The sequence below is a fragment of the Mixophyes fleayi genome, unplaced genomic scaffold, assembly GCF_038048845.1.
Source record: "Mixophyes fleayi isolate aMixFle1 unplaced genomic scaffold, aMixFle1.hap1 Scaffold_29, whole genome shotgun sequence".
Taxonomy (NCBI): domain Eukaryota; kingdom Metazoa; phylum Chordata; class Amphibia; order Anura; family Limnodynastidae; genus Mixophyes; species Mixophyes fleayi.
The window spans coordinates 3891157-3915004 of NW_027446953.1; the positions used below are offsets into that span (position 1 = coordinate 3891157).

The 23848-nt window shown below is 41.9% G+C and overlaps 1 protein-coding gene across 1 annotated transcript in view; it reads left to right on the forward strand.

The window, feature by feature from the left end:
• The window catches only part of LOC142127201 (voltage-gated potassium channel regulatory subunit KCNG2-like), a 122019-nt gene that overhangs the window by 96100 nt on the left and 2071 nt on the right, over window positions 1-23848 (forward strand). The gene's annotated exons all lie outside the window — the stretch shown is intronic.

Here is a 23848-nt window from a genome sequence, read left to right on the forward strand (position 1 = left end):
TAACTATGCCCTTAGAAGCACAGAGCACAGGACACAGCACCACTGGACTGAACAGGACACAGCGCAGGACCCAGCAGCACTACTGAACTCAGCAGGACAGAGCACAGACACAGCACCACTGGACTGATACTGCAGAATGTGTGAACTTTGTAATATTGCAGAACCACTGGACTTTTACTGCTGAATGTGTGAACTTGGTAATATTGCAGTACCAATGGGCTTATACTGCAGGATTGGTTGTGCAAATTTTGTTGTAATTAAAAAAAAATGTAATTATTTTTTTGTATTTTTTTTAAATAACTTTTTTTTATTTTTTTTAAACACTTTGGAATATTGGGGAAATAACTATGCCCTTAGAAGCACAGAGCACAGGACACAGCACCACTGGACTGAACAGGACACAGCACAGGACCCAGCAGCACCACTGACCTCAGAAGGACAGAGCACAGGACACAGCACCACTGGACTCAGCAGGACAGAGCACAGGACACAGCGCCACTGGACTCAGCAGGACAGAGCACAGGACAAAGCACCACTGGACTCAGCAGGACAGAGCACAGGACAAAGCACGACTGGACTCAGCAGGACAGAGCACAGGACAAAGCACGACTGGACTCAGCAGGACAAAGCACAGGAGACAGCACCACTGCACTAACCAGGAGAGAGGACACCACTAAGAAAACACAACCTCCCGCTTCCCTGATCAATGCCCGAGTGAAGATGGCGGCGGCAAGCGGGGAATTTAAAGGATCCGAGTATCGGAGATCCGACGGCGGGATTATGAGTCATAGCCTCGTTTTCAGTTTTATACCTGAACAGTTCGGGGCTGTTCGGATAGCGGAGATCCGAGCCCGCTCATCCCTGGTTATGTAATGGGTTTTAAAAAATTACAGATTGTGATCAGATGTTGAATGGAACAGGTGGCAAATACAGTCGGTCAGTGACCTCATATGAGTGTGTGCATCCGACCGCACTAACTGTGTCCTCTATAGTATAGTATTTGGGACTTAGCCAAAGGTCTAAGTGGTGGTATCGCATACCGCCACTATTCTTACTGCATTAATTGTAAAACTATCAAATTTAATTCACTAAAATTTAAATTACATTTTCCATACTGCCACTTCTAAATTTCCACTTCTTACCACTGGACCTAGCCTATTATCTAGAATCCAACAGCAAAGACTTTGTGGAATTCAAACCCAACTGTTAACTATGGAGCTCATGTAATATTGCATTAATTTACGACCCAACTGAGTCAAATTAAATTATAATAACAAGCAAACATTTGTACTCTGCCTACCCTTAGCCACCCTTTCCCTCCCCTGCTCCGCTTCACCATCGCAAGTGTAAGCTGTGACAAAGTCTTCATATGGACATATGGATTTTTGGTATGCAAACTCAGTACGGGAATGTGTGTTTTATGCAATTAAAACAGAAGTATGTCCAATTCTATAGGAGCCCCTATTTGTCTGTAGAACAGGAAGTGCATTCACAGCAAAATTGCTTCCTATAAGGAACTTGTGCAATTCAATTATATTACGTCCTGTAATTATCATTTTAACGTAAGGAAAGCAAAAATTATGAAAATATTATTTTTGGCCATTTATTTAAAAATAATAATAATTTACAAAATACTTTGTGTTACTGATGAGTTTTCAAGCACATTGAATGTTATTAGTTTGAAACATTAATAACATATTAATGAATCAAGTCACTGAAAATCAAACCATTGACCCAATAATGCAAACAATCATGCTCATAAGCACTGGCATTTATTTCTAATTACTTGTTCTGGTAACATATATGAACTCTTCATTAGCCTTCACTCCACATTATGTGATATTTACAGTGAAACCAAGTGACTCAGGCTGCATCTGACAGTATTTGTATATGCGCTTTGATTTAAAGGTTATATAGATCCTGCATGGAAATGTTACATCATACTTTTCAATATGGGGAATACAAATGACTGTCATGCAAGATTTGTGAACCTGTTTATAAATGAGTATTATAGATAGTGTAACAAAGAGGGGGTATTTGCCAATTCTCTCCTGCAAAGAGACAGATAAAATCCCAAAGATTTCATCAGGGTTAAATTCCCACTCATGCTTTCATACAGCAGAAAGACACACACATGCACCACATGGGTGTAAGTAATTTGCCATTTACTTTACGTGTTAATTAGTGCTTAGGATGAGAATAAAAGATTGTTTGTTGTGGACGGCGCAACTGAAATCAGTTAGTTTGCTGGTGACTAGAAACAACATGCATATCTAGACAGAGACAGGATCGCAGGGATTTGAATGGCTACAGGTGTTATTATATGCTAAACAAACTGTTGCCCTTACCATCCTGACAGTAAAATTTAATATTTGCTTCAGTTATCCTGGCGTGTTGGGTCATGTTCATACCAACTTCATCACAATGGTGTCATTGTGAAATGCTATCTGAAGCAAGGATCCGCTACCCAACTCAAACTTGGAAGATACTAAGAGCCTCGATGAATGTGGCAGCAGCATAAGTGGAGAATACCCATCTTTTCCACAAGGGGATTGCTCAGGGGAACCATAACAAGCTGCAGCCACGCTAAACAAATAAAGTTCCTACGATGATATGGGACAGATCCAACGGTATCATGATTGTAAACTGTCCAAAGATTTGCCAGTTTGTGCTCATCTTGCTGAACTCTGTAAAATACTTAAACAGTGGTTACATCCAGAAACGAACACTGTGGTCCGTATGATTGAAATTTTGGTTATCTGAGGTATGGACTGTCGGCTCCAAAGGTGGGCACTGCAGGGGACAAATGTTTGAGGAAATGACCACTGTAGTAGAGAGATACAATGCCTTGCAGCTTATACCCAAACATCCATGCCCACTCTGAAGTTTGATATTCAGCCAAAACCTGGTAAACGGAAAGGTGGACTAGGTATTGGTGAGAAAAAGTTTGCCTGACAAAGAGACAAAATTGCTTTGGGTCCAACAAACTTTAAGTGTGGAGAGCCTGAACATTTGCGTGTACAATGCCCAACATTAATTAAACCTATAGATTGTTCATTTGCACATGGAAAACCGATCTATCTGGTCTGCTGTACTATAAATCCAGTTACATGGAAGTCCTGCTTATTCTGCTTGGCTATCTTCGTGAATAATCATTTGGTGCTGACTCTGTTAGATTTGTGTAGTGAACTGTCCTTGGTTTCCAGCTCTATATTGCCAAAGGTTTGGGATCACAAACTGTCCAAAGTAAAAGTCCTCTTTGTCCACGGGACAAACACCCCAAAACTGTCTTGATATTTGGCAGAGACTTACTGCTGTTTAAACAGATCCTCTAGAAGCGAGTCCAGATGGACACCTCAGCAATTGAATCAACGGCCAAAGGTCCAGCCTTGAGGGACAAGCTTGAGTATAAGGGACAAGAGAAGTGTTATGCTCTATCAAAAGTTCTGGACCGGAATTCAGCTTTGACATCTCAAAGGATAGGGAAAACACAATGGCAAGCTGAGCAAATACCAATGCAGAACTGGTTACTACCATCATTATTTGGGAGAAGGTGCCACGACTCCCAACAAGAACTCAGATTGGTCCACTTTATCTAACTTAGCTCCACTGGGGGACTTTGGTAGAGATGAACTTGGAGATGCTATCGTAGTGAATGTCTATGAAAATGTCCTTGAGGTAAATTGTGGCAAGGAGGTCATCAGGCATGCAGAAGGTATTGCTTATTATATCTTGAAAAATGATTTGCTGTGTAAACTTGCTAAAGTTCAAGATAAAATTGTAGAGCAATTATTGGTACCACTTGTACTTAAAGCTGCACGTACACATTTGTGTGGGGGATACTTGGGAGAAGATAATGCTCGGGAGTGTATATTACTCAGGTTTTATTGGTCAGGAGTGTTCATGGTGGTAAAGAAGAATTGGCAGACATATCAGGTATGTCAGAGAACATGTCCGAACCTGGACTCCACGGCCCTGCTAGTTCTCATTCCAATGGTGCAGACCCTATTTGAGTGAATTTTTATGAATTTGGTAGATAATTTAGAAAAATCAGCCCGTGGCAATCAGTGCGTGCTGATCATAGTGGGTTATGCCACCAGGTATCCAGTATGATAACAAAAGAATTCCTTCTGTACTGCACCCAATTAGGTATCCCCAAGGCAATCTTGATTGATAAGCTTAGTACCTTTATGTCCTGTCTCATGAAAGTGCTGTGCCAGTTGTTAAAGGTAGAAACACTCCCCACATCAACATATCTCCCATGGACTAACAAGTTAGTGGAATATTTTAACAGAACCTTCAAGCATATGGTGAGAAAGGTGGTAGCACAGGAAAAATGGGACTGGAATGTATTGTTACCCTATTTAATATTCGCAAGGAAAGAGGTCACTCAAGCATCCAATTGAATTATTGTATGGCAGACAGCCAAGGGGCATATTGGATGTTCTCAAGAAGGGCTGGAAGGAACAGGGTCCTAAAGAACCCAATGTGATGCAATTTGTGTCCCAGTTGTATGACAGGTTGGGGAAGATCACCCCGTTAGTACAGCAGCATATGCATGAGGCGCAATAAAGACCTAAAAGGAATGTTGATAATTCGTAGAAAAAGTATATGTAACAGCGCTGAAACTTGGGAATACACCCAATAATGAATCCACATGCAATATATCAAAATAATTTATTAAACTAAAACAGTAAATAACAATAAAATATCAGTGCACTGATAACACTCCCACTTGCTATCTAATGCATGCAAAAAATCATCATGGTTCAGATGTTAATAGGGAATTCCGTCAATCGTTCCTGTACAGAACATATGATATTAATAAAGGTCCCACGAAGGCTGTATAAATATAAAAATATGTTGATAATTCGACTGAAATTATTTCTTGTACGGATAGCCACACAGGAGTGTAAACTATTCACTCATTGGAAAGGGCAGTATGAGTTTGTTGAGACTGTAGGGCCTGTCATTTATAAAGTCAGGAAGGAAGGCAGGAGGAAACGAGTCCAGACTTGTCATGTCAACTTGTTGAAACCATATCATGAGAGTGAGGATCCCCAAGCCACGTTAATACAGTGGTGCAGAAAACCAAAGTCACCCCAAGGATTAAACTGTCGCCAGAGCAGAGATGACAGACTGAAAATATGGTTCCAAGAAACCGAGATAGATTTTCTGAGGTACCTAAACATACCACCCTCATAGAACATGATGTATTTACAGCTCCAGAGATGGTAGTGAGAGTGAGACACTACCGTATTCCTGAAGCTAGGCATTTAGCTGTGAGACAGGAAATTAAAAAGATAAATGACATCAGTGTCATTGAGGAATTTTATAGCAATTGTAATAGCCCCTTTGTATTAGTAACCAAGGCAAAAGGGAGTATTCATTTTTCCCATTTCGACACGTATAATTATTGCCCAGAATTGATGAGCTAGTGTAGACCTTGACCAACATTGACCACCAGATCTGAACAAAAGTTACTAGCAAATCCCTCTAACACCATCTGCCAAGGCTGAGACAGCCTTTTCAACCCCAGATGGGTGGTTTCAATACAAGGTTCTGCATTTTGGGCTTCACATGGCTCCCACCACCTTTCAGAGGGCAATGAATCAGCTCTTAAAGCCATACCAGGTGTATGCAGATTCATACTTGGACAATATTGCCATCTACTCCTAGGACTGGGAGTCGCACCTACCGAAGGTGGAGGTGGTGTTAGCATCACTCAGAGCAGTTGATCTGATTGTAAATTCTGAGAAGTGCACATTGGTCATGTGAAAAGCCAAGTACTTGGGGTACCTGGTAGGATAAGGTGAAGTCAAGCTCCAAGTGGATAAAGGGGAGACTGTCAGAGACTGGCCTATACCGGTGCAAAAGATCCAGCTGAGAACTTTCCTGGGTCTAATAAGGTACTATCGGCAGTCTATGGTGAATTTTGTCACTAGGGCAGCTCTATTCCTTTAAAAGGCTTTCCAAAGTTAGTCTGGTCAGAAGCAGCAGAGGCTACCTGGCAAGATCTATGAGCAGCTCTGTCAAATACTTCAAGACCCGGACTTCAGCAGGAAAATGTATCACCAATAGGTGCATCTGTAACAGAAGTTGAGGTGATAGAGTCCGGGTCTTGAAGTATTTGACAGAGATAACATGCACGGTCTGAGATCACCTCAAGACAATGGATGGTGCAGGTCCATCCATGTTTTGTGATTACGTACATCTAATATGGATGATTGGTTGCTATAGGCAACATCCCCACTTTTTCAAACCCGCAGCTTAGTAAATCTAGACCTTTGTGTCCATTTTCTGGTGACACCTTTAATCAGGTGAACATAGTAACAAATCATCCATATTAGATGAGTACAGATCCATCTGGTAAAATGAGTGACTGCAAGTTATCTGCCAGATTTTGGCTATAAATACTGGGAGAGTTTACACACCCTTGGGGAATTTGGATCCAGGTGTACTGTGTGGTTTTGTATGTGAATGCAAAAAGATACTGACTGTCTAGGTGTATTGGAATGCTGAAAAAGCAGCACATAAGTCAATCACTGTGAAATGAGTGCTTTTAAATGGAATCTGCATCAGAATTGTAGCAGGATTTGGGACAACTGGATGTAGTGCTTCTACAACTGAATTGATTGCCTTTAGGTTAGGTCTTGAATTATTCGATAGCCACGCCTACCATGCTTCTTAATGGGGTAAATCAGAGAATTTGCAGGGCTTTGGGTCTTAATCAATGCTTGTTTTTCTAGCAGCTCTTGAATTACAGGAAAAATACCCTTCTCAGCCTCAGGAGACCATGGGTATTGTGGTCTGTGGGGAATAACTGCTCCTGGCTTCAGTTCAACCTGTACCAGAGTAACTGTCGGCACTTTCTCTACATCTTGTGAGCTTGTTGCCCATAATTTCTCTGTTACCATGTCAAGCATTTGAGACACTTGCACCAAGATCATCTTGTAATGCACTAGTGACTATATCTTCGTGTTTGTCTGGTACTTGTAAATATACCCCATCAGCTGTACAGAATACTGTGCACCCCAATTTACAAAGCAGATCCCTGCCTAACAAATTGGTAGGAGCATCTACAGCTAAAAGGAAAGAATGCTCACTCGTAAGTGGTCCTATGTTTTTTAGTCTCTCTTAATGTATCATTTTGTTTGCAACACCAACAGCATGCATTACATTTTCAGTTAGTGGGTATCTTTGTTTCCCAGATATCAAAGATCTTGCGGAACCTGTGTCCACTAAAAATGGTTATAGTTTTCCCTATATTACCAAATTAACAGTGGGCTCTTGGGATTTACATTGAATAAGAGGCATTTGTAACACAGTTGTAGCATTTAGTAGTCATTGCATTTCTTTTCCCTCAGCTTGCTCATCCTGCTGAGACTTATTCTGAGTATAACTTTTCTTCCTTGGTTTTGTACATTCCCTTGAGAAATGACCCTTCTTATGACAATTATAGCAAGTGATTTCAGATTTTTCAAACATGGGTCTGAAACCCTGCACATTTGGAGAAGTCCCATGAGCAGCTTTCAATTGAACATTAATTAATTTACTTTGTGCTGCGATGGCTTTCTTTTGTGTTTGTGCATTTAAATTATCCTCATATGCTTCTGCTTTCTGGACCATCTCCTGGAATTTATGAGTTCTCCACATGGGTACACTCGTGGTTACGTTAGTTTTAATGTTTGGTCTAAGACCATCTAAAAATGTTTGCAACATGAGAGATTCTAGTACACTATTCTGCTGTAAAATTTATTTTAACCCACCGTAATGCTCAGCCTTTTTATTAGATCCTTATCCAGTGCTTCCCCATCTTATCATGTCCCTTACCCCTTACTGACTTGTCCACCTTCTGCCATATTGCCTGAATTCTTGCTTTAACCTATTGCTTGTTTTTCTCCTTATATTGCCTTGCGCCCCTGTTGCCTCATGCTTTATGCCCTTGTTCAGAGCATGCACTTCACTCCTATTTTTGTACCAGTATTTTGCCTTTGATTGGACCTGAAAGATGCAATATATATATATATATATATATATATATATATATATATCTATCTATCATGCATTTGCAAATATATGTAACAGAATTCTTTCAGTAAAATGCTAGCCATACCCCCACATTAGGCTGGCCACACCCACTTGGCAAATGTCACTCCCACTTAAATGAGGGGCGCCGGTGCCCTGACTCCCAGGGCACTTAAATGTCTAGTTACTGCACTGAGTCTCCCTCACTAATTTGTCTCAGTTCTTTTCCCCATCAGACTGTAAGCCCTTACTATGAAGGCCACCCATACACTTTGCATTAATGTCTTCACTTATTGCATCTCCCTTGTATGTGTTACGGCTCGTGGTTATTGACATAAGCTTGCAGAACAGGAGACAGAGGTCTTCACCTTTAGCAGCCGCCTTTCCCGTAGAGCTTTCTATGTTCACAGGTACTTGGATACCCCCAGGTCTTAAGCTATTGTGTAGTGTAAGCTTATGTGCAATACCGGAGCTGAAAATTAAGAGGTGGTAGCAAAAATGGTCAAAGCAGGCCAAGGTCAGGGGTCTGTAGCAAGCAGAGTAACAGGGACAGGCCAAAGGGTCAGGGCTGGCTGCGAGCAAGGTCAACTAAATAACAAAGCCAGAGGTCAGGGCAACAAAAGTTCAAGCAGAGTCCAAAAAACAAAGCCAAGGGTGACAACAGAGAATCAGGTCAAAGGTATCAGAATGTCCACAGGAAAAAAAGCTGGTCAGCAAAATGTGCAGCACACAGAACGCTGTAATCGGCAGGGAGGCTAATCTACATCACTGCAACTATGTCACATTATCATATGAGGGGGTGCACCACCAATGGAAACAACTGATATGAGTCAAGAAAGAAAAAGAGTTGGGGTTCAAGAGAACATTATAGGGCACTCCAGTCCACCAATATGAATGATTGTAATAATAGATGTACTTATATTTTGTCCGGGCCGAAACCTTTATTTAAAGAATTGGGCGAAATATTAAAAGCAAGTGAAAGAAATAGAAGTGTGTTAAAATAACAATAGTAAAAATAGACCCTTCAGTAACAGCCGTTAAATACAGCCAATATGAGCTGCAAATTCCAAAGACAGAACTGTGTAACCTGATACATACACTCAGATGCCGAAGGCAATAAATAATAGGTAAGTATGTGATGCCAAAACCAAACTGGGACTCAAAACCGTATAGGTACTCTGAGATAGTCACAGTTTATCTCAGCCTAACATTGCACTGATATGGTCATGTCAGGCATAACAATTCTGAATATATCAAATTATGGAGATTCTGAAACCACAGTTAACAGACGTTCTGCAAAACTTTAATGCAAAATGCGGTCTATAATGATTGCAGATGCCTAATAAATGCTAGTAATCTTTGGTTAATGCTGCCTCATAAGAAATGTAGCTGGATCTCACTAATGTAGTATATATACTCTCCAGGAGGACAACCTTATCTGTATCTCATAGATTTTGAACGTAACTGGAGTCTTCAGAATATCTCCTCCCTAATCAGCAATCTTAAGGCCAAATCATTGTTCCACCAAGTAGAAAGTAGAAACTCTTGTAGATTATTTTACTATTCTATGACACGCTCAATATGCATAATACACGTACTACCTAGGTGTATTTATGAATAGGTTTGCGTGTATAATAAACGTATACAATGCGTATATATAGTAACCAACCTGTTTGGGAAATTGTAATTGTGGATTTCCCGTTGATAATGAGTTGGTTGTCCATGAACAGTGCAAACCTGAATATAATTACAACCTGTATTGAAAGCTCGGCCAATGGCTTCCATCACTCTCTGCAAACCACATACATTAAATCATCTGCCTTACAGTAGCCACTTACCATCAGCAGCTTAAATTTTTTATTCCGCTATCTTATGTATAGTGTCCCCCCCCCCCTACTTATTAGATTGCAAGCTCATTGGGTCAGGACTTTCCCTTCTGTTTCATGTCATTGTATGACATGTGTTTTTCCTATTACATTAGAACCTTTGAACGGTAACTGTGGTGATTTATATTGGTGTCAGGCAGCACAGTGGCTCACTGGTTAGCACTTCTGCTTCACAGCACTGGGGTTATTAGTTCAATTCCCAAACGGGGCCTTATCTGTGAGGAGTTTGTATGTTCTCCCCGTGTTTGTGTGGGTTTCCTCCAGGTGGTTTTCTCCCACACTCCAAAAACATACTAGTAGGTTAATTGACTGCTATAAAATTAACCATAGCAAGTGTGTATGTTAGGGAATTTAGACTGTAAGCTCCTATGGGGCAGGGACTGATGTGAGTGAGTTCTCTGTACAGCGCTGCGGAATCAGTGGCGCTATATATATAGCTGATGATGATAATCTACTATATGCATTCTATCAATTTAGACCTATACAGGAGGTTCATGTTAGTAGTCTTCATAAACTAAACAGGCTCTTCACGAGCGGAACATAGATCTCCCCTGGATCCCTGTCTTCCCAGTAGAGTCCCCCTTTTTCCACTCAACTCCTATTTTCCCACCATTCAAACTCTCGATGAACCCAAATTAAGTGGACAGTTGTCACTTTAACTGTTTCATATTACTTTGCATGTGAAATATGTATATTGGAAATTTTATGAGTTGAGCAAACTCCAGGGGGAACGAGGTCCTGGTGTTTGCGACGAAGATGACGTCTTTGGTGGCGCCCATTTATTTCTACACCAACATTTAACACCTTGTAAAGGAACATTCCGACAAGTCCTCATGTTAAAGAACATACAAGTGATGACGCTTAGTGGTTTGTGTCACTGAGACCCTCATAGGTGCCCACTGAGATTCCATATCCGATCCAGGATCCACGTAAGGTGACCGTGGGCTGCTCTCATTTATCTTGGGTCTAAGCCTGAACTGGTTTTAAGGGAAATTGACTAAGTCCATATTCAGCTCAGTGGTCTCAGCCGGCTTATAACCGGTTGTTGTGGCCAAGCTCCGAGAGAAGAATAGCTGATGACACAAAAAGTGATTTTCTAAAGCAGTTTTTATTATTGAGGTCAGTTTACAGATTACAGTCCTATAAAACGAGATGCAACGTTCCTGGCAGCCGGATAAAACGTCTTCGGATTTGTTAGTTGGCAGCTTCCCGGTCAGATCTGTCTACAGGGAAATTCTCAAACTCATTAGCGCTCTGTTCCAATTACAAAGAACTTGTATTCTTCAGACCAGATGACACGGAGGGATCTGGAATCCCTCAGTTGTTCTGAGGCCATGATTGCACTCAGTCAGCGGAACAGGAAAGTGATGGCAGAGCCGTTCCCGCGGCAAAAACGCAACGCAACACCTCCAGGGAGGAGAGATCCGTCTTGTGGGCTGGCCCAATATTAATAATATCAATTCACTAGTCAACCGTGACGCTTCCCTTTAAGGCCTTAGGGATATCATAAGTTTGTTGCAAATGGATTGATTGTATTCTCATGAATATGAAAATCCTGAAAAAAGTGTCACCTGTATTTTTACTATTAACGTCCATTTCTCTCTTTTTTTTAAAGTTTTTTAGAGGCAGAGTTTATCTTTCAGAAGTCTGGGATCAATACTGACAATAACAATTATAATGGTACAACCATGCTCCTATGCATTCACAAAATCTTTGATATATAATCTGCATTAAGTAAATAACGGGACCAATAAACATCGACGTGTCATAGCTTTGCACTGGTATCTAAACGGTTAAAGAATCTAGACTTTTAAAGACATAATATCTACTTTAAAAGTCAAAAGCAGCACGGCGCTTGTGGTCATATGGAAATGCAATCTATAAGAGAAGCCTTTCAATCTTCACTCGAATGCAAGTTGAATAATATAATGCATAGCAGAGAGCGAAACGCGTGAGGGAAAGCTTGCTCCCCGGCTTTGTTCAGAGATGCTGCTTTACAGGGAGCAGAGGAAACAGGACTTCTCAGCTGAGATCTTAAAGCTGTCAGTGAATTAATGACTCTTTTTTACGGATAAAGGGTAAATCGGAGCATGAAAAAGTCATGCCTCCGAGAACGGGGGTGTTTAATTAATCGTCTGTCCATCCTCCAGCCTCAGCGCGAAAATATCAACCACAAAAGGAGACGTATGTAATTTGCAATCTGCTCATTTGGGCATCCTAGGAAAGTGTTCTGCAGCCAGGAGGACTAAGAGGAATTATATTTAATAAATGTCATTACCTTTGTGTCATGTCTCCCTGTGCTTGTGTTTCTGTTTATTTGGCTTTTGTCAACTTGATCTTTATCTGTTTACTTGATTGTCCCTCGTCTTTGCTCCCCAATGATGATTAAATATCAGATCCTTCTCTGAGCAATTTCTAGATAGTTTTACGTGTGAAGCACCGTTTAGTATTATTTCATATAAGCTAAATTATCAATATTCCACCAACTGTTCTAATAATATTACTAATGATATTAAATATTTAATTATATTTCATTTAATAACGTTCACAGTTTCCTGCAGGTGAATACACAATACTTTTATAATACAATCAGAGCCGAAATTATGATATTTATAAAATTGTTTCCTGTAGGCACTTAACCTTTGACACCCTAAGCCCCCCTTTGTTTTTATTGGGTGAGCTTATGTCAATTTTAGTGGTACAGGCTTGATTTGTGGACCCCAAAAGTGGTGGTACTTACAGTGAAGGATGTGGGCTCAGTTACATGGTTGAGTTGGGGGCTTATTTCTTGGGAGTTATGGTTGGGATATGGTCGAAATCCAACCTATGGCTGTTGGTGTTGGGAAACTACAAGTCCCATCATGCTTTGCCAGTACATAGCAAGCCGATAGCTGTCATAGCATCCTGGGACTTGTAGTTTGTGGCCAGACTTGTTCTAATTCATGCGTTTCTTTGGAGATGACAAAGGTTATTCCATGAATAAACATGGTTCTCTATGAGAATTACTTCTGTAATGTATTTTAGTGGATTTTAATAGAAAATCTACCACATTCACTGCTAGAGGACAAAATTAATGTATATTTATATAACTGCGACTCGTTTATTGAGAGAGATGGGAAAAACTTGATTCATGTATTTCATAAAAAATACCGAAATACCGAAAAGGTTTAACACAATTTAGATGATCCTCCCCCAGAATGTCAGACACAGCACTGTGATTGGTGGAATGCAGCCAATGAGCAGAGACGTGCAAGGTAATGCAATAATCCTATTGGCTGTAGTAGTATTAGCCACTCCCCATGTAGAATCTTAAGACTATGATTAATCAGTTGGTAATGACTGATCCCACTTTACTTTCGTGGTGCAGATGTCATTGATACATTGCTACAATGATCTCATTGTGTATTATACCAGGTGTAGCAGGGCCCTGTGAGATGAGACGTGAGCACCGACTCTCAGCGGACACTGATCTATGTTTGGGGCGTAATTTACACAGCTCCCGGCTGACAAACCAGACTCTGGAGTAATCGCTTTCTTGGAAATGTATTTTAACAAAAATGATAAATCAGAGTGTGAGATATACAACTGGCTGGGATCAAAGGGAGATTGTGACCAAAGAGAACATTTTATGTTACATATAATTGTAAATTAAAAGGACCCAACAGCTGTGATACAAGTTTTGTTTTTTAAGCTAACATTGGACCCACAGTGGCTCAGTGGTTAGGACTTCTGCCTCCCAGCACTGGGGTCATGAGTTCAATTCCCAACCATGACCTTATCTGTGTGGAGTTTGTATGTTCTCCCCGTGTTTGCGTGGGTTTCCTCCGGGTGCTCCGGTTTCCTCCCACACTCCAAAAACATACTAGTAGGGTAATTGGCTGCTATCAAAATTGACCCTAGTCTCTCTCTGTCTGTCTGTGTTAGGGAATTTAGACCGTTCTCTGTACAGCGCTGCGGAATCAGTCATCTTTGTCACAAATTAGCTGTTGTAATGTCCTGTTCAGATGTGGACCCACCAGGTCCTGTCACTTACCTCTGTCCTGCAGTCCTCGGGCTCTGCTGGTTTTCAGATTAGTGAATATGGGCCTGATTCATTAAGGATCTTAACTTGTGAAACTTCTTATTTCAGTCTACTGGACAAAACCATGTTACAATGCAATAGGTGCAAATTAGTATTCTGTTTTGCACATAAGTTAAATACTGACTGTTTTTTCATGTATTATTATTATTAATTTTTATTTATAGGGCACCACAAAGTATCCGTAACGCCGTACAAGGACAAACAATGGCACAGTACAAGGTGAAACAGCACAGTACAAGTAACAGTAAGCACTATAACTCTGGGGGCTCAGGCACAGCATGAAAGAGAGGGAGGGAGGGGAAAGTGAGTATAGGCAGGTAACTATGGCCCAAGAGGGTGGGCACGGATGACAGGTTGAGAGTCACTGAGGGGAGCGGAGAGAAGCGAGAGGAGACAGAGGGCAGAGGGACTGAGAGGAGGTGAGCTGAGTAGCTGGAGAGCGCAGTTAAAAGTGATGGAAACAGAAGGTAGGAGAGCCCTGCTCAAAGGAGCGAACAATCTAAAGGGAGGGGAAGACAGACAGACACATGGATGAGACGGAGAGACGGGAGGAAGGGGGAGAAGGGAAGAAGGGATGAGAAAGAGAGGTAGCCGACCGGTGGGAGTTTAGGCATGAGACTGGAAGGCTTTAAGGAAAAGGTGGGTTTTTAATGTTCGTTTGAAAGAGGACAGATTAGGGGAAGTTCTGATGGAGTGGGGGAGCTTGTTCCAATGGAGGGGAGCGGCGCGGGAGAAGTCTTGGATACGTGCGTGAGAGGACGTAATCAGAGGGGAAGAGAGGCGACGATCGTTGGACGATCGCAGTGAGCGGGAGGGAGTGTGAATAGAGATAAGGTTAGAGATGTAGGGAGCAGTGGAGTTGGCGAGGGCCTTGTAAGTCAGAGTGAGGAGCTTGAAAAGGATTCTGTAGGGGAAGGGGAGCCAGTGAAGGGCTTGGTAGAGTGGGGATACAGAGGTGGAACGGCGAGAGAGGAAAATAAGCCTAGCAGCGGCTTTAAGTACAGATCTAAGGGGAGCGAGATGAGAGAGGGGGAGGCCGATAAGGAGAAGGTTTCAGTAGTCCAAGCGGGAGATAATCAGAGAGTGGACGAGAGATTTGGTGGCATCCTGGGAGAGGAAGGGCCAAATGCGGGCAATGTTGCGAAGCTGGAAACGGCAGGATTTGGCGAGAGAGTGAATGTGAGGGGCAAAGGAGAGAGAGGAGTCGAGGATGACACCTAGGCAGCGGAGTTGGGGAACAGGGGAGATAGATGAGTTGTCAACAGTGATGGAGAGGTCAGAGGGGAAGGAGGTACGAGAGGGAGGAAAGACAATGAGTTCAGTTTTAGCAAGATTGAGTTTAAGAAATCTAGAGGACATCCAGTAGGAGATGGCAGAGAGGCATGCGGATACCCTGGAAAGAAGGGAGGGAGAGAGATCAGGAGAGGAAAGGTAGAGTTGAGTGTCATCAGCATAAAGGTGGTACTTGAGGCCGAAGGAGCTGATGAGTGCACCCAGAGAAGAGGTGTATAGTGAGAATAGTAAGGGTCCAAGGACAGAGCCCTGAGGGACCCCTACTGGAAGGGAGGAAGAAGGGGAGAGAGAATCAGAGGTGGAAACAGAGAAGGAACGGTCGGCAATGTAAGAGGTGAACCAGGAGAGGACGTACCGGAGAGGCCAATGGACTGAAGGGTGTGAAGCAGGAGGAGGTGGTCAACGGTGTCAAAGGCCGCTGAGGGGTCGAGGAGAATCAGGAGGGAGTAGTGGCCCATGGCTTTAGCCGAGAGGAGATCGTTCGTAACTTGAGCCAGGGCAGTTTCAGTGGAATGGAGGGGGCGGAAGCCTGATTGGAGAGGGTCAAGGAGGGAGTGTTCAGAGAGGTAGGTGGAGAGACGGTTGCAGACAAGTCTCTCGAGTATTTTGGAGGCAAATGGGAGAAGGGAAATGGGGCGGTAATTAGAGAGTGAGGTGGGGTCAAGATTGGGTTTCTTGAGAATGGGTGAGACGAGAGCATGTTTAAAGGCGGAGGGGAAGATGCCAGTGGAGAGGGACAGATTAAAGAGGTGAGCGAGGTGGGAGCAGGTGGAGGTGGAAAGGGAGCGAAGAAGGTGAGAAGGGATGGGGTCCTGGGGGCAGGTAGAAGGGGGGGAAGAAGAAATGAGAGAGTGGACTTCCTCACCCGAGGTGGGGCGGAAGGAGAGAAGGAGTTGGTGGCTGGGGGGAGAGGGGGGGAGAGTGGAGGGGGGAGGAAGGGCGAGAGGGGGGGTGGCGGAAGAGTGGGTGGAGGAGGAGATTTCAAGTCTGATGGCCGCGATTTTAGAGGAGAAAAAGGAGGTGAAGTCAGTGGCAGATAAGGAGGAAGGAAGGGGGGGAGGAGGGGGGGGCAGGAGAGTGTTAAAGGTAGCAAAGAGGCGGCGGGGGTTGGAGGACTGGGAGGAGATGAGGGATTTAAAGAAGGATTGCTTAGCGAGCGAGAGGGCAGAGCTGTAGGAGGAGAGGATAAACTTGAAGTGGAGGAAATCAGCCAGGGAGCGAGATTTTCTTCAGTGGCGTTCGGCAGTACGAGAACATTTTTGGAGGAAACGGGTACGTTTGGAGTGCCAGGGTTGGGGATTGGAGCAGCGAAGGTGGATGGGCTGGGCAGGGGCAACCGCATCAAGGGCGGAGGAGAGGGTTTGGTTATAGAGGGAGGCCGCCTGATTAGGGCAGGACAGGGTGGAAAGGGGAGAGAGGAGAGTTTCGAGAGAAGAGGATAGAATAGCAGGATCAAGGGTGTCGAGATTGCGCCTGGACCGGGTAGATTTGGGTGGGGGGAGGGGTGCAGGAGTAGAGGAGAGAGAGAATGAGAGGAGATGGTGGTCCGAGAGTGGAAAGGGGGAGATAGAGAAGTCGGACAGACTGCAACGGTGGGAGAAGACAAGGTCAAGGGAGTGACCAAGGCAGTGGGTAGAAGAGGAGGTCCATTGGGAAAGGCCAAGGGAGGAAGAAAGGGCAAGGAGTTTGACGAAAGCAGGGTCGGTGGGGTTGTCAATAGGGATATTGAAGTCGCAAAGGATAATGGAGGGGATGTCAGAGGAGAGGTGGTGTGGGAGCCAGGCAGCAAAGTTGTCAAGGAAAAGGGAGGAGGGCCCAGGGGGGCGGTATATGACAGAGACGCGGAGATGGATGGGGTAGAAGAGACGGATAGAGTGGACTTCAAAAGAGGAGAAGGAGAGGGAGGGTTCAGGAGGAATGAGTCTGAAAGTACAGGTGGAGGATAGGAGAATGCCCACTCCTCCGCCTGGGCGGTCTCCAGGTCTGGCGGAGTGGGTGAAGGAGAGGCCGCCATAGGAGAGAGCGGCAGGGGAGGCAGTGTCGGAATCGGTGAGCCAGGTTTCGGTAATGGCAAGAAGGTTAAGAGAGTTAGATAAGAAGAGGTCATGGATAGAGGGGAGTTTGTTGCGGACGGATCTAGCATTCCAGAGGGCACAGGAGAAAGGGAGGGAGGGGAGAGGGGAGACAAATGTAGCACACAAATACTTGATAGCTTATTTGTACACTGAAATTTAAAGTTGATATCTGGTTTTGTCCAGGAGACTGAAATAAGAAGTTTCTCAAGTTAAGATCCTTAATGAATCAGGCCCTACGTCCCATTTTTTGCCTGGGGAAACTTTTAAAGGATATGTCCACCCACCATTTAAATTTTTAGCTAACAGCCCCCTCCCCCAAACTAGCAAATTCTGTGGTGTACCATCGCCATGGACGCACTTTCTGCGTAAAAGTGCTCTGCGCTATGGACTATGCACCAGTGAGCGCAAGTACGTCCAATTCATCTTCCAACGGAAAGGACATTTTTTTAAAAAAATGTTTTATCATTAATAATTATATTAAATGTAATAACTGGTGTTAATGTATTTAATAATATATTTTTTAATCTCTGTACTCAGCTGAGTCCACATTCCACATATATATTGTATGTATCCTGCAGTGTGTTGTCTGTCTCAATACGGCAAGTGCTGGATACACAGAGCGGACCTCACCCGTAGTCAACAAGAGACGTTCCTTCAGATCTGCTTGTAATGAATACGGATGGGCAGATATCTGGATTACGCAGCGTCTTTAAAAAAACTCACATTACGTTTATTTAGAGGCCTTAGTGAATCGGGCCCTCTGTGCACAAGATATATTTTTGGCACAATCTGGTCTCCTCTCCAGTGTTACTGAGGCCTGGAATGTAAAATGTCTTTTTATGAAAGTCCCATTAAGTTTTTAGCTCGCCATAATTAGCATGCATAAAAGTTAATTGTCTAACGCCTTTGTACATATTCCCGCAGTCAGTAAATCACAGATCCTGTATTAGGAAACACGCAGACCGTACGCACTAAGGATAACGCCGCTGGTCGGCAGCCATTGTACCCGACAGGATTTATACGGTTGATATAAATCTGTTCCCTATTACACCTCTCACATGTAAGGTAGAAAAGAGCCAGAGAACAGACCCATCTATCACCAGCGCCGGATTTAATGGGGGCTGTGTAACAAGGGAATGAACACATTAAACTCCCTGGAGAAATTCAAGTGGAAACTGGATGATTCATTGGTGCTAAGTCCCTGGTACTGTACAGAGGTTATAATTTGATATTAGCCAGAGGCCTCTCTGAGATTGTCTGTATCAAAGTATCCGGCCTGATTACTGGACACATAAAACATCCAACTAGATTTATCCGAGTAGAAATCAGATGCTGCTCAAACAGGGCAAATATTGGAACGGTGGGAAATGAGCAAAGAATCTGTTTTATTAATATTTACGGACATTAGTTTATGTAGCAATGACTGTGATTTATATCCTTATAATCAGCGCTTAGGGCCTGATTCATTAAGGATCTTAACATGAGAAACTTCTTATTTCAGTCTCCTGGACAAAACCATGTTACAATGCAAGGGGTGCAAATGAGTATTCTGTTTTGCACATAAGTTAAATACTGACTGTTTTTTCATGTAGCACACAAATATCAACTTTACATTTCAGTGTACAAATAAGCTATCAAGTATTTGTGTGTTATACACATTACCATGTATAAGCATAATTCACCATGATTCACCTTATGTACATAGGGTCGCCTATAGTGTCTACCATCTATTATCACTGCTCCGGGTCAATATTTTCTGGCAGTATACTCAGTTACTCAGCTGCTCTGGTGATATTTTGATACTAAATTGCAGTGATAATAGATTTTGCATCACTGTGATAAGCGGAAATAGAAATCCTGTGTTAATGCCACAGATTAATAGAAAGAGATCTAAATCTCCACAAAATGACACTTAAAATTAGTTTGAATAGTGCAGTAACCTGTGTTCTGCTGATATATTGCCTCTTGCGGAAATCAAGAGACAAATCTTGAAAACATTAACCAAAATATAAAATAAGTAGTTATTTTCCTTCTCAAAATCATACTAATTTAATGCATCATAGACCTGAGTTTATTTTATTATGTTAAATTGCTTTAATTGTTTTTTTTGTCAGATTTTTTTAAGCTGGTATTGTTTTATTGTAATCACCACGAGAAGGGTAACAGCTATACAATTACAGGAACTGTCAAAACCTACTGTGAAGAGCAATTGTAATTTTATGGCTTCAGTACAGTGGTAGCGGTAATTTGAGGCAGCACTACTTTACTAATACTACGGTAGCAGGAGTATGATTAGTAGTCTCTGGGAAGCATGAAGCAGAACAGGCACTGTTGTAATCGAATTTTGTCAACTAAGCTTATTTCCTTGAAGAACATGGGTTATGAAATACTACAAGTTCCTGGTGACATTTTAACTTGCAAAATCAAATAAATATAGTGTAAATGTCTAATATATATTTAAAGTGAAGGTAATTTTTTCCAAATGTAAATAAGGAGCCTGATTCAAGTCTGAACCAAGTTGCGGTTTAAAAAAAGCACACGGAACGTAGTTCCGACCGTATTCAAATCGTAGCGGATCTCAAGATACGTTTGAATTTGTGCGTGTAAGTACGCTCTGCCTAAACTTTACATGCCGTTTGTAGACAGATAGAACAGACTGCAATATGTGCAATATAAGGTCCCATTATATGTGTTCAGCAGAACACAAAAAATATTACAATATAAAATAAATTAACATTTTTAACCACTATAATCATTAATAAAAATATGGGCTGTAAAAATGTTTCATTTTTTTCTGTTTTTTTTTTTAACATACATAAATCAAGATGCTTTTAATATGTACTGTACATATAATGCATTTTTTTAGTGTATCTTACATACACATGTTTTGTGCTAGCTAGTGGCATCCATATATGTAATTTTCTAAACAAATACTATGCCCTGTCAATCATCACTATTAGTTGGCACTTACACTTTTACTATAGTTGGTGCAAATAATACAGCTGAAACCAAGTGAGAAACTTGAATCGCCCACATCTGTGCCAGAACGCCCTCGGCACGCCCTTATTGTACATTGCCTAGGTTAGTCCGCCCCTTGACTCTCCCGTTCCTCCCCTCAAGTCATAGACAGTCATATGTGTCATTTGCGTTTGGACATGAATTGCATGCAACTGTGTTCATTGGCATAAGGTCCGTTTCTGAGCATGTGCAGAGCTACGTCCAAACATGAATCAGTGATTTGCTAGAGTTATATTAATGCAAATAATTATGACAATTTGCATAGTCCTTGCCTCAAAATATACACTTTCTTGACAATGTATCAAAATTAATATATATATAATAATAATAATATTCACTACTATTTAATGTTACAATTTTGTATCATGACTTCTAACCCAACAATCCAACACCAAATACAAACTATTATATAAATAGGAAAAAATATATCAACCTTGTTCTTCAGAAATGTTCTGTGTCATACACAGAGGTGGGAGCATGGATGTCACAACAACTTAAAATTACTGTATTTTCAGCTTTTTAAACTGTATAATATCCCATCATGACACTGTCCCAAAAGATGTATAAAGAGTTGTAGCTCTTTGTAATAAAGTGAAATGTCAACTCAACACCATTATCTTCTAGAAAACACCCTTGCCTTAACACCCTTAACAATCTGAAAAATTAAAGCATTAAAGAGAATAAAAAAAATACATTTTGAGAATCTTCTGTTCTGTTTATTTTACAAGTAGAGGGTTTATTTTAACAGTATAATGTTCAGAACACTCATGGGGATCAATGGTAATAATTGCCACACAGGTTGTTCTGGTATGGTAACATTGAATACTGTGTATGGACTTCAATGGAATACTATCACCATTGGCAGGATTATCATGAGAAACGGTAGATTACTATATTAGCATTAACATAAAATAGTTTTGGAACATTGTTGATAATTAAGAGTGTCCTTTGCAATTACAAATCTACAGTAGCCTATATAGTAAGCAACTAGCAACTGGCTTTGATCTATCTAACGCAAGTTAGACAATGAAAGTAAATGACTGGTCACTAGGGGTTAATGCATATTTGTACAGAATTGTATGGGTTATTTGGCACTTTTGGCCAATTTAATATACATTTCCAATCGTGAACTGTGGGCATCACAGCAATCGGATCAATTAATAACACAGACTGATAAAGCACAGTCACTACCACATCTTTAGCTGACAGTATACGTCTCATCAAGCCAGTGGCAGGATGACAAATTATTCAATTGGTTTCACTATATATTTATCAGCTAGCTGTAGGGTAGTACAGCAATGCTCTGATATGCTCTACCAACTACATTTAAAATTATACATGACGGCTGTCAGCAAATTCTTGTGACCTTCTCTGTCTCATTGATTTTCATGAGCCTCACAGTTTTACCTGAGATTTTAAATTCAGAACTGGTAGATCTCGCTCAAATCTGACATGTGTGACAGTCTTTGGCTCTGGCTACAGTACTTTAACTTGAAGTGTATGAGGAAGAAAGTTGACATTTTGAGGACATTTATTATCTGAGATAGTGATGTCAAGGCAACATAGTACACAGTAACTAAGGCAAAGTGAGGGTGATCACCCACTAGCTTTAGCATAAAAAATGTTTGCAAATTGATATGACTTTTACACTTTTTTCTGCAATTTCCTCACAATTTAAAAAAAAAAACAACAACAACAAATAAAATGATAAAGGACATACTAGAGATCATTTACAAAACTGAAATGCACAGTGCAAAACTTCTTGGTGCAGTGTATGTGGACAAAACTGGCACTATCACTAGGTAACCGGTCAGATGTCTAGGGTGCCAAGGTTTAGGGGGCACTTGGAAACCAGAATATGTGACATAGTAACACGGAGGAGCAGCAGCTAGTAGCTTCTTACCTTTGAAGCTGCCTCTAGCTGTTACTCCATATCAGTGATGGACTGGGGGTGTGACTACTGGGCTTTGGTGTCACAGTCCAATACTACACTGAAAAGTCTGACACAGGTGCTGGTTGTGATCCCCATGTCACTTGCTCCACATAAGGTATAAAGGAGAGGTGACAAGGGGTGGAATACACCCAGTGCACTTCCACCAACACTGCATACTGAATGGTCTGTTCACTTTAAAGTGTAGGCCTTCCCTCCGCTCTCTGCAGATGCCTCTGAATTCTGGAAGTGCGCATATGAGATCAGAGAGGCAGAAAATCCTCCAGAGGCATACTGTCCAAAATTGTAAAAGTCATACTCAAGTACAACTTCATGTCACATTAGTCCTGGCAAAATAGGCCGCCCTCCTGAAAAACGCCATGATGATCAAAAGTTGCGCCCTTTACATCATACTGAGAATCGAATCCTTGAGCAGCTGGGATATGATGACAAAAATAATGTTACCACGTTCCCCATACTTTTCTCACAGACTTCTGGTCCCAAAAATAGGCGAGTATAGTATTTCAATAACATTCATTTTACAGTTTTGTTGCTAAAATATTGTCGATTTTGTCTCATTTATGGCTTAATTCAATCATTTCCTTTCTCACAGCAAACAACAGCCTTTAAAAATGCACCTTTTCCATTCTTTTGTCTCATTTCAGTAATGTTGCTAAATAAATGGAAATCTCATTACTGCACTGTTCTGAAAAAAAGCGCTTACTCGTCTGTTACTTTGTACTTTGCTAGAATCTTTATTTTTTCTTACTTTCCAGTTAACATTTTCAGTTTAAAAAAACAGGACACACCAGCCTTGATCAATCCACAGTTCAGATTAAAAATACAATAAAATTGTGTGAGCAAGAAAATGCTTTAAAAACCACCAATGTAAATGCAGTGTCGGACTGGGACATGAAGGGCTCACAGGGGGAGTGCAACGGTATAGGCCCACCACAGGGGGTGTGGCCAGCCTCCATAGAGGTGAGACCAGACACTAGAGGGGGAGTGGTAAGCTCATGAAGGGCATGGGCAGCACGGTGGCCTAGAGGCTAGGGTCATGAGTTCAGTTCCCAACCATCTGTGTGGAGTTTGTATGTTCTCCCCGTGTTTGTGTGGGTTTCCTCCGGGTGCTCCGGTTTCCTCCCACACTCCAAAAAAAAAACATACTAGTAGGTTAATAGGCTGCTATCAAAATTGACCCTAGTCTTTCTATGTCTGTTTGTGTGTGTGTGTGTGTGTGTGTGTGTGTGTGTGTGTATGTTAGGGAATTTAGACTGTAAGCTCCAATGGGGAAGGGACTGATGTGAGTGAGTTCTCTGTACAGCGCTGTGGAATCAGTGGTGCTATATAAATGGTGATGATGATGATGGCTAGCAGCATAGTGTAATATATAAAGAATGCAGTGTGTATAAAGAGTGCATAGTCTAGTCCCCACCCCTTAGATCTGGACAAAGTCTTGCCCCACTAGAATCAGAACAGTTGGCAGACTGTCCTGCTCTCTCCTACCTGTTCTTGCAATGTTCACTACCTGCTGCTG